Source organism: Stegodyphus dumicola, chromosome X2, assembly GCF_044657685.1.
Source record: "Stegodyphus dumicola isolate Sdum_Otavi_A_Nest chromosome X2, ASM4465768v1".
In the NCBI taxonomy this organism is placed as follows: domain Eukaryota; kingdom Metazoa; phylum Arthropoda; class Arachnida; order Araneae; family Eresidae; genus Stegodyphus; species Stegodyphus dumicola.
In genome coordinates, this window is record NC_140781.1 from 106704118 (window position 1) to 106716163 (window position 12046).

Consider the following 12046-nt stretch of genomic DNA (forward strand, 5'->3'; position numbering starts at 1 on the left):
TACATTAAAGTCACCTGGTAATATTTCAAGATAATTTCTGGTATATCGGACTAAGCTGTCCTCTCTCATGGATGAGAGTACCTAAGTAGAGAACTTAAAATTAGAAATAGTTCTTACGTTAAAATTCTGAATGAAATATTTCTTTTATGGTATACGACTTTTGTTTCCAAGATGTTCTTCCAAGTCTGGTTTTAGAGAGGTGTTTTTGTGCCCTTTTTTTTAAAAAAATCTATATATGTATAGCTCTTTTAATATTAATGTATTGTGAGTTTGATTACTCTATTTTGATCTGTTATGTCACTAATTATGTGTGTGAATTAAGATAGTCTAATATATAACACCTGCTTCAAAGCTAGCAGTAAAGTTTATTTTGTTTATTTGTGATTTAAAATTACCTGCTCTTTGTCTTTTGGTGCCATCTTTCTACCAGCGCTGCAAATATTTACTCTTCTCGAAGATCATTATCCCTTTTATTCTGCGTATCCGTAATAACTGTCTAATTTTTTTTTTCTTTCATTATTCATGTTGAACCCATATATTAAAAACCCCTTTCGCTTACTGTACTTCTGTCGTATTAGGAAAATCAGCTTTTCTATCGATTGCAGTCATGCTTTTAGTAACAATGTAGCACATTGCTGGAGTTTAAAACAAAGAAGGCGACTCTTGAAGTTTTATATATTAAGAAAAAATATTAGATATTTCTCTTTGTGTATAATTATTCTTTAATATCAAAGTAGTTAAAATCTAATGATTCCTTTTTTCCCCTTTTGGCCCCTTCTAGTGTAATTTGTGATCATTTTTGTGCACTCTTGGAATGCAGAACATGATATCGTGAAAGAAAAAGAACGGATGAATAATGCAGAGCAAAAAGACATCTGTGGCTGGTAATTCTTGTTTTATATCAACTTTATTTCCACTAGAAATACATGAATGTTATAATTTGTCCATCCCTTTTCACATGTTGCTTTATATTGGAGCTTTACTAGTTATTTATTTTACATGAACGTGTCACATTATGTTTTAATGTTTAGGGTAGCATTTGTGCATTAATTTCGTAGGTTTTGAATTTCATATTGAAGTGTCTGAATTGGTGCTTTCTCTATATTGTGTTGTAATATTCGAAGTGAGGTTGAACTGTTAATCACACTATAATTATCAGAAGTCTGAGATTTGTTAGAGTTCTGTTGCTTCGTAGTGGTTTCAAAAGTACTGCTGTGGTGTAATTTTTTCCCAAGTGGCCTCCTTTCGCATTACGAGGAGGAGGCTAAACATTTTCCTCTCTGTGTGGCCTAATATTTTCCATGTCCAACGGGGTCTTCTCTTCCCAACAGGCCAGTGTAATTGCACTGCCTGGGTATAAACCAATTTTGTTTTAGTTTTTTCCGAATTTAGAGTCTCTCTATCAAGTGCTGTTTCTCTTAAAACCATTGAAAGTTAAGTCATGAATAAAAACGAAATGTAAATAAAAATTTAATGTCTACTCGTAAAGAAAGTTAGTGGAGCCAAATTGTCTTCTGTTAAGAATGCTCAAAATGTGCTTTTTCTTAGTTGTTTTAAGCATACTTTATTATATTTTGTCCCTAATGTGAACAATTTTGGCATATTGTGAAGTTTTATGAACCAATTTGCAAAGATCTCTTTAAAATCGATAAAAAAATATTCATTTTGAAATAAAATCATAGATGTTTTATTATTATCGAAGTAAAATTCTGCAGACTAACTTTCAACTTGGTTTTGTAAAGCACTCTGAAAGTTTCTTTAGGACTTGTTTTCGTTCTCTTGGCGAATACATGACAGAATTATTTTTTGAAAAAGCTGATGTCTTTTACTTATAAGAATGACTGATGCAACTGTAACCATGTCGCTGTAAAGAGCACATATTTCCCAGTAGCTCTTTTAAAGTGTCCGTTTTTTTCTTTAATTGTGTCCATCTCCGCTAGAAGATCAGACATTGCTTCTCTGTTATTTAACGATTCCTTCATCTAATCTTCAGTTAAAAGCTGTTTCTCGTAATGAGCGCTTTTATTATCAAGGGGTTTTATAAGCACCCAATTCTTCTTTTGTAATTTTCTGATTCATTGTTTGACTTCTCTATCTTCCATATGTGAAAATTCTTCGGAATGCTTTGCATTTGAGATTTGTAAGATTTTTTTTAACTTCATTTTCAGTCTATGGAAATTGTTTAAAGTAGCAGATAAATTCTTTCTGGTGTTGATGGATGAATGTTGTACCACGTATGAATGAAATTCTAGCAATTTACAAATTCAATGGAATCCTGTAAGGTACTACTATATGCGAAATCACGCTTTACAAGTCTGCGCTCAGCAAGTACCTGCTGTATTAGAAATGATAGGCTACGAAACGTAACTTGAAGAATCATATGAGGTATCTAGAATGCAGATTGGTAGTTTAGTCGTGATAAATAAACAGTCTATACACATGACCGGAAATAATAAAAATTTAGATGGATTAACTATAATAGTATTTTACTCCTGGACCATTAGTCATAAACAGTACTTGTGTAAAAACAGATTAAAGTATATGGATTCCCTGTTTAAGAAAGGAATTTCTTTCTGACAGTATGCAGTCTGTACCATACCTGGAATAGCGAGGTGTTGCATCTTCAGGGAAACAAAATCTTTTATTCTGTAATTTTTACTGAAAATGTGTGTTTAAATTTTGTTACCTAGATAACAAAATTAGATAACCCTATTTTTAACTGTTTTTATATGAAAATGAAACCAAATACAGACAAAGAAATAAAATTGCATTCCTTCCCTTAGTGCAGTTATTTGCAACTTTAACTTAAAGGGAGCCAATTTTGAGTTTATAAAATTTTGGCGAGCACAAGGATCTAGTGCACTTTTAATATTTCAGTTATAAATACATTACACAAAGTATAAAAATGTGTGGTATAATATGTTAAAGAAAAGGTATACTCTTTGTATTATTTACAAAAAATTCAGCAAGATGAAAGTTAAATACGGGGAAATCGTATTTTAATGTGAAATTTAACACTGCATTTCTTCTGCGAGTTTTTTTTTTTTTTGCCTCTGATACATGCGATGTTGTGGCTAAATCCTTGCAGTCGTTGGGATGTTGATTTGTTATCCTGTATCTAAACATTGATTTTAACAAGTTCATTGTTGAAAATCCTCTTTCACATTTTTAAGTAGATTGGAAGCAGGAATTTATCTTTTTAAAAGTTTTAACTGTTCATGATGTTTCTGTTCTAGGACTATTCAAATGGCTTTTTGTGATATTCTTGATCTTAATTAGGATGAAAATCAGTTATTTCCATTTCTAGATCAATAGAATTGTTATTTAACATATTTGCAATCTTTTACCATTTTTCTTAAATACTAGTATTATGTAATGGGTTTGAAGTGAATGAAGTAGTTAGCCTAATTTTAAATACACTCAAAACATCTAATTTAGAAACTAATTTAAGCTTGATGAGATTTTCCAAATGATTCTTTCAGTTTTCTTATATTTCACCCCTTAGTTCTCCAGATTTTCAAAGGGGCAAAACGTACATTACATTATGGTAAAAATGTATATTCCTCATATTTGTGTAATATTTTCAGAAAATTAATTTTGATTTAAAATGAATTTATAATACCCTTTAATTCAAAGACTTTAGTTTAGTTCTCTCGCCCCCTCCCTCAAATTTAAGATTTAGTTACTATGTCTGTAAGAATGGCTAAATCATAGAACCAGGTATGTTCAATAATTTCTTCATAAGTTTTGTTTCTGGATTTTTAAAATTCTTCTATGAAACTTTTGTAACAGAAGCTGGGATGGAACCCGGGCAGCCAGACAGAATGTCCCTTCCCTGAGTGAAAAGTTCTATCATTTCTTTGAAAGTGACCTGATAATATTTCAGAATAAACCCTCATAACACTAATAAATGTATATAGATTTTTTAATGTTTATTTAATGCATGTTTGGTTCTTAAAATATTTTGAGCTATTATATTACTAATTCTGTATGTGAATTAACACAGTTTAATATAGAACACCTGCTTCAAGGCTAAAGGTAAAGTATTTGAATAATGTTCTACCTTTCGTCTGTTTTCAGACGCAGGTTCTATTCTACAATTTACGGAATTTCTCGGTATTGGACATCTCACATAGCTGACAAAATTTCATTCCTATGTGTAGGTTTCATAGTACAATAGGTTGAGCATCCCTACATTAGTATATGACTTTGATTCCTTCAAAAGAAAAAGGAGTATCTTAGTTTTCTTGAATTTTTGGTCAAAATTTTAGTATGTAGGTAATTGCAATAGCTCTTCCACGAAATTGCATTTAAATTTTTTGAAACATTTCAAAATGCTGTATCATTCAATGGCATTTGATGTGTTTTAGCTTGCTATATTAAAGCTGGGCTCGAACCCTGGCAGCTAGACAATATGTTCTTTCCCTGAGTGAAATATTTCTATAATTACATTAAAGTCACCTGGTAATATTTCAAGATAATTTCTGGTATATCGGACTAAGCTGTCCTCTCTCATGGATGAGAGTACCTGCATTGCAGTCATGCTTTTAGTAACAATGTAGCACATTGGTGGAGTTTAAAACAAAGAAGGAGACTCTTGAAGTTTTATATATTAAGAAACAATATTAGATATTTCTCTTTGTGTATAATTATTCTTTAATATCAAAGTAGTTAAAATCTAATGATTCCTTTTTTCCCCTTTTGGCCCCTTCTAGTGTAATTTGTGATCATTTTTGTGCACTCTTGGAATGCAGAACATGATATCGTGAAAGAAAAAGAACGGATGAATAATGCAGAGCAAAAAGACATCTGTGGCTGGTAATTCTTGTTTTATATCAACTTTATTTCCACTAGAAATACTTGAATGTTATAATTTGTCCATCCCTTTTCACATGTTGCTTTATATTGAAGCTTTACTAGTTATTGATTTTACATGAACGTGTCACATTATGTTTTAATGTTTAGGGTAGCATTTGTTCATTAATTACGTAGGTTTTGAATTTCATATTGAAGTGTCTGAATTGGTGCTTTTTATCTATATTGTATTGTAATATTCGAAGTGAGGTTGAACTGTTAATCACACTATAATTATCAGAAGTCTGAGATTTGTTAGAGTTCTGTTGCTTCGTAGTGATTTCAAAAGTACTGCTGTGGTTAGGGACAGAAAAAGTTTGGATTTAGAAGTACGATTGACATTACAAAATGGCAAAGTTAAAGGCAGATATATTTTGTCTCTGTTATTTACACTAATAAGCCGAAGGGCAAGAACGCCTTTCTAATTGTTATTTGAAATTAAATTTTACAATTTACTTTACTTTTGCTTTTAATTTACTTTCTACAGCATTCAGTACGTAAAACCGTCAATAATAATATAATAATGATAATAAAAATGGTATCACACAACTAAAAGTATATACTACTTCGTAAATTTCGATAAATTAATTACTGAAAATATTAAGCATATCAATGGCAGTGTTGGACCTATAGTTTTAAGTTGCATTTGAACATTTGAAAGAACGCGAATTACATTGCTATTTTCACCACACAAACGAATGGAATATTTCAGAAAAGAATTCTCCCCCGTTATTGCAATATTTCAATAATTTTCGCAAATTAAAAAATTTATTTAATACATTTTAATAATAAATGAAGCGATTTTCACTCATATAATCCCTTTGTACATTACTATCTTTCATTTCAGAACCACTGCATAACTTTTCTAAGACATAAATAGCTTCCGTTAATATATGTTCCCATACATTATATTTATTTTTTTATATTTTTGTCTTTAATAAATTAATGATAGATAGATAAAAAAAATTGATACTGCTTAATTTATAAGCAGCGTAAAAACTGGAAATCTGAGGTCATTAATTTCCGAGACATTAATAGTTTTTCAAGATGCAAATAAAGCAGATAACAATAATCATAAATATTAATGCTCCTAAAATATATCCGCATTTCCTATCTGATTTTTGCTTTTTGATCCACCACAAACCTATTTTCATTAAATGAAGTTTTGCGCATTTCTCTGCAAAGTACGCAAAACTTGTTTCATACAACTTTATTTTAACTAATTATGAAGAAACATTATACTTGTTTAGGAAAGTATAAAACAAGTATTTATGTGTACTACTTTTAAAATCCATGTGACAGAGTGTGAGTTCTCATCTTGAAATATACGTTGTGTCGATGAGCTTAACTACAAATTATTAAACATTTCTGGCAAAATGCCAAAAATTAAATACAAACACGTCCTGCGCTGTATCTGCAGGATCTATGAATCAATCAATCGACTTGAATGGAGCTCACTAACATGTAAAAAGCATTTCAATTAATATGCAAGATATGAGAAAGAAGTTTGAAGACATTATGAAAGAAGCAGAGTTTTGAATATACAATTTTTGTATATTCACAAAAATACAAATACATTTATATACAAATTTTTGTATATAAAATAAATGGGACATAGAAACTAAATTTGAAAAATAGAAGAAAATAAAGACAAGAAAATATTGATGAGTTATGTGAGGATAACAGGCTTGAAAATTCCGAAATGTCTTTTAAAGTAACAGTTTTTTATGCTGCTCTCGACATTTTAAATACTCAGTTAAAATACAGAATGACTGGAATAACAAAAATCGCAATGATGTTTTCATTTTTGGAACTTAAATTTCCGTATTTGTCATTAACAAATACGGAAATTATTAATAATGTTTCAAAAATACAGAAAAATATAAATAAGACTTTGCTAATGTACTGGAAGTACAACTTTTATTATTTATAAATACTTTCAGAACAGATATCCAAAATTTGAAATCCGTTAAGGATTTAGCTAAATTAGCAATGGTAAAATACTATGACATGACAAGCAGTTAATCGAGAGTGCAATTAACTTATATTGTATTTATCATTTATTATCTGTAACCAAAGCCACGAGCGAGAGGTCATTTTCAATAATAAAAACATATTTAAGAAACACTATGATACAAGATGGGTTGTTAAACCTATCACTATTGAGCGTTGAAGTTGACATGGCTGTGAAAATGGACGTCCAGGTATTGATAAATAATTTTGCGGAAATGAAGGTTAGGAGACGCAAATTGTAATAAAAAAGATTTTTGTCTTTATGATGAATTTCGGTCACCAGTGTTATAATTACACTTATTGAGGGGGGGATTAGAGAAGAACAGCAGTACGGGCTGAGGGAAAATTAAAAAGAAACATGAAAAAATCTTTAGCATTCATGTTTTTTTTTATAAAAATGATGTATTCAAGTAGTTTAGTGTACCAAAAGGATTTTTAAAAGGACAACAAAAATATTACATATTTTCTACTAAAATTATATATTCAAATAGTTTTCTATATGAAGTTTATGATAAATATGTTTTATATTTAACAAATGTATCATTTACATCATAAAAGTTCTTATTTATTACTTGTATATTATTGCATAAATTATGTTTGTAAGTTGAGTAAATCACAGAGTACTATCTATTGATGTAATATTTTTTCTGTACGTTTATCAATTATCTTGTCTGTCAATATCAATTATCTATCACTCACACGCACGCACACAAAAAGTCTTAAATTACAGAATTAAAATCATCTGACGTCAAATACCCAGACTAAAGCAAATTTGCATTTCACCAGTTAGCAAAGGGGAAATATTTTCCTTTTAATTCTTTCTTCATATTACATAACTTTCAAATGGTTCCCTAAGAACGTGCTTTTATTTTTTAACAATTAATCCAGATGTGATAAAAATCATGAAAACATAGGCTCCAGGAATCCTTGATTTTTTTTTTTTTTTTTTTTACTTTTCACGTTTTTTTCTTTAGTTTAATTATTATTTTTAAGCACATTAAATTTATTGGTTTAGGGACCCAGGAAATTATTTTGCATACGGGACCAAGAATTCTAGTTACACCCCTGTCTATAATGTATATATGCATAGCTAGTATATGTGTAATGAGATGAACTACCAGTGCTCACACACTTTTCCGCCAGGCCGCTGCTGAACCCTTCATTAATTAATGACATAATCACACAAAGCCACGCATTTACACACAACTCGTGAACATAACAAGCAACCGGCGCATTAGCGGGATTCGAACTTCGGACGGAACTACCAGTGCTCACACACTTTACCGCCAGGCCGCTGCTGAAATCTTCATTAATTAATTACATAATCACACAAAGCCACGCATTTACACACAACTCGTGAACATAACAACCAACCCAATTATTCTACACTTATATAATAATTCTATAATTATTCACATTATTTAAGTGATATGATTCATTAGTGTAATTGTACTGGCTCGTATACGCACGAGGAAAACCACGAAATTTCCAATGCAGCCAGGGCAATATGAAAGACAAAAAAATGTAACAAATAACCAACAATTAAAGGTTACCAATAATAGTGTACAACAGAGATGTATACCTCTCGCCAACTGAAAACAATTGTTAAATTCATTGGAAATGAATTTTCAAAATCAACAGACATGCGGTCTTTAAATTTTGTACATCCCAACTGTCTTCTCTCTTAAGCAGCAATATGACAAAACATTTAAAAGAAGAGCATATCTTTAGAATTTCCGATAGACAGTCTTGCGCCGAACAGTGTTGCCATTGCTCGCTTAGAAATCGTCGAGTTTCTTAATCAAAAACACATAAATGCTTTACAAAATGTTAAATAGTTAATAAAACAAATTACAAATTTGAGCTTTCAGATGCCCATATTCGGGTGGTGACGTACATAATTAAAATTTCATAGCTGTAAGTACCGTTGTTTTATCACAGTATCTGCATAAATGTTATGTACGTTAAACATACGTATATTTATGCTGATACTTTATTATTAAATATCTTTAAATATAACACACAGCGATAATATTCGGTAGAAACAGTTCAACGCAAAATGCGAAAACGAAATTAATAGCCCTTCTGGGCTTACGCGCTTTGGGATAAAAACGCAAAAATAGAACATAACAGCTTTCATTGTCAGTGCTTAAAAAAAAAAAAATCGATAGGCCTTATTTAATTTAATAAAATCGAAAAGTTGAGCAAGTTGCATATTTTTGAGAGGATAAATATGCCACGAAACCTTCAAAATCATTTTTTAGTTCATCACGCACGCATATCTGCACACAAAAATAACAATACCTATTATTCTTCTGCATCTCTGTTTAAAAATGTTTTAAAAAAACATATGTACCGAAAAACATTTATTTGTAAAGTAAAATATTCTTTTTTCGAAAATATTTTAAATAAATTTTAAAAAGAAGATTTTTCGCGATCATATTTTGCCGCGGTTAAGCCCGTGCAGCTGTCTGTCTGTCTGTCTGTCAGGTACTGAAAAAAATCAGTACCTCGGTACTTACGTGGTTTGGACTTTGCCAAAGCTAAGTTTACTTTTAATCTATTTTCATCCATTACATTTTTTAATATTATTTTTCACTTGAAATTTGTTTTAATACTTTGTTTTCATAGATACATATCATTACTATTATTTTTATTTTCCTTTTTTTTTTTTTTTTTTTTTTTTTGTAACACTACTTTTTAGTTTGAACTTTTCACTTCTCTATCTTCCTATAATGAACTAATATTGTTTAATTAAACTTATAATTACTTTTCATCTTTATTAAACTTTTTTATTTCTGATAGTTTTGACTTTTGCATAATTGCCAAGTTTCTGAAATTTTTAACAATAAATTTCATTAAACTATTTCTGTCACTGTACTGACTTTTTTGAATATGGCTTCTTTGCATGAAAAACTGAAATATTTCTGTTTAATTACTGACATGCATTTAATTAATACAGAGGCAGCTGCACTCGAGTTTGCCACCGACGCTGGACTTCTTCCCAGAGAGGATGAGGCACCACCTTGCCCCAAGTGCCAGGCACCGATGAGAAGCAACAAGAGAAAGGAATCAAAGCTGGGATGGTGTTGGGTCTGCAGCCTGAGAAATCGCAACAACTGCTCTGGCATGATTAACCCCATTGAAAACACATTTTTCGAAGGTACAAAAATCCCAATAAGGGAAGCTTTAGTCATAACTGTGTACTTTGTTCTAGATCACAGTTTCAGCTACATAAATCAGCAGCTAAAGCTATGGAGGGAAAAGCAAAAATTACCAGTAATTGCAAATGAGACTATTGTTGACTTTTTATCATATTGTCGTGAGGTATGCGAAATTTTTGCCTCTCATCATAGCAGAATGTTAGGTGGTAAAGGAAAATCTATATTAATTGATGAAACATTTTTGACCCGCCGCAAGTACAACCGCGGCAGGGTAACCAAAAATATGACCATCGTAGTTTTAGGCATCTACTGTCGAGAAGACAAAGAAGGATTATTTTTCAAGGTTAAAGGAAAAAGCAAAAGGCCTTTGTGGCCTTACATTAAACGTCATGTTCACCCAGAAACCACCTTCATATACACTGACTCTGCTCCACAATATAAAAGGATAGAAAATTTATTTCCGGCAGCAACACATAAAACTACCAATCACAAGAAAGGTAAATATGTGTCTTTTTTTTTAATGAGTGACATTTTTTTTTTCATCCTTAACATTCATTAATCCTTTATTTAGAGGCGTATTTGTAGATCCCGATGATAAACAGAACACTATAAATGATCTTGAGGGTGAAAACAAACTTTTTAAGAGGTCTATAAAGAGCAAGAGAACAGATGATATTCGCACGCAGTACATGGCTGTACATTATTACAGGCGGTTCCGCTTGAAGCCCTTTACTTATGATGGAGAAAGACTTGCTCAGTTTCTACAGGACATTAAAGCTGTGTGTCCAGGCCATGGAAAAGTCGGCCTTGAACTTAAAATGTTGGACGAACCAACATCAGAAAGCGAAGGAATTGAGGACCTGATGCCTCCAGAGAAATCTGCCCGACAAGATGATGATATACCATTCATTCAGGAAGATGATGATAAATGGGGTAAAACCAACAAATATAACTTTATTTTTGACATAATTTATTTATTTACATATATATACATATAAAAATTGCATTTAAATATTAAATTACATACCATTATAATCTATGTGCTTATTTTTCAGAGTAAGGGAACACAGACCAAGTTTTAAAACTGGAATAAATGATAAGAAAAGCATACAAGTAAATTGTTTACTATAATTTGTGTAAATGTTCAGATGGTCCACAAATTTTGATTTAATACCTTTTTGTTTTTCACTACATGAAATTGTTATTTTTTATTTCCTTTTAGAATTCAACCAAAAAACAGAGCCCAGAAAACAAAAGGATGGAAATGTTGCGAAAATGTTGCATATCTTTTACATAAAGAGGTAAATGTGTATTTCAGTTATTCTCAACTTTTATTTTGACATGAGAGCTATTCTTTATATATTTTGTTATTCCTTCATTAAAATAAACTTTCTTTCACAGCTGCAGATCCAAAATGTCATGAAATACTATGACGGAGGTAAGACAAAATTTTAACCATTCACAGCTTATGTTTCAAATTAGTGCTTCACTTTATTTCAATACTGCTCCTTCAGTAAAAGCAACTGTAAAATTTATTTAGTTATTATTAGTATAAGTTTGTAAGGATCTTAAGTTTTACTAACGTTTATTTTATTTTAAATCTTTACTATCACTTCTTATTTTCTACCTCCGGCCAGAATTATAAGTGTTAACGTAATTATGCAAAGTTTGTCTGGCGAACGCCAAGTACTTAAGTTGTGGCTTTTTGCCAAGCGAGAGAGAGGAAGCAGTGAGTCGAAGCAGGCCGCTTACCTTAGAAGTTTTACGCAGTTGCTGGTTGGCTTCAAGGCCAGAGGTTTTAATCCTCTTGATAAATTTTAAACGTATTGTAGTGTTCACAGTTCTCTGTACTACATACGGCTTCCTGTTAATATAAGGCCAATCTTCCACGTCTATTATTTTAAAGTTAAATTAGAGTTTAGTTTTATTTTTATACTTTTACGTTTTGACCCCAAGTAGCGGGTCTGTGTATTTCCGAAGTACGGAAGTTATTGTAAATAGAGAAAAATAAAGGG

At 31.0% G+C, this 12046-nt stretch overlaps 1 long non-coding RNA gene across 2 annotated transcripts; it reads left to right on the top strand.

The window, feature by feature from the left end:
* Window positions 1-9866: 9866 nt before the first annotated feature.
* LOC146992873 (uncharacterized) lies at window positions 9867-11486 on the top strand. Of its 2 annotated transcripts, XR_015038898.1 has the most exons (3): window positions 9867-10964; window positions 11087-11144; window positions 11254-11486. It is a non-coding gene; the product is annotated as an uncharacterized LOC146992873 (long non-coding RNA). The 2 variants fall into 2 exon arrangements; XR_015038897.1 differs by having other exon boundaries at window positions 11087-11486.
* The last annotated feature ends 560 nt before the right edge of the window (window positions 11487-12046 follow it).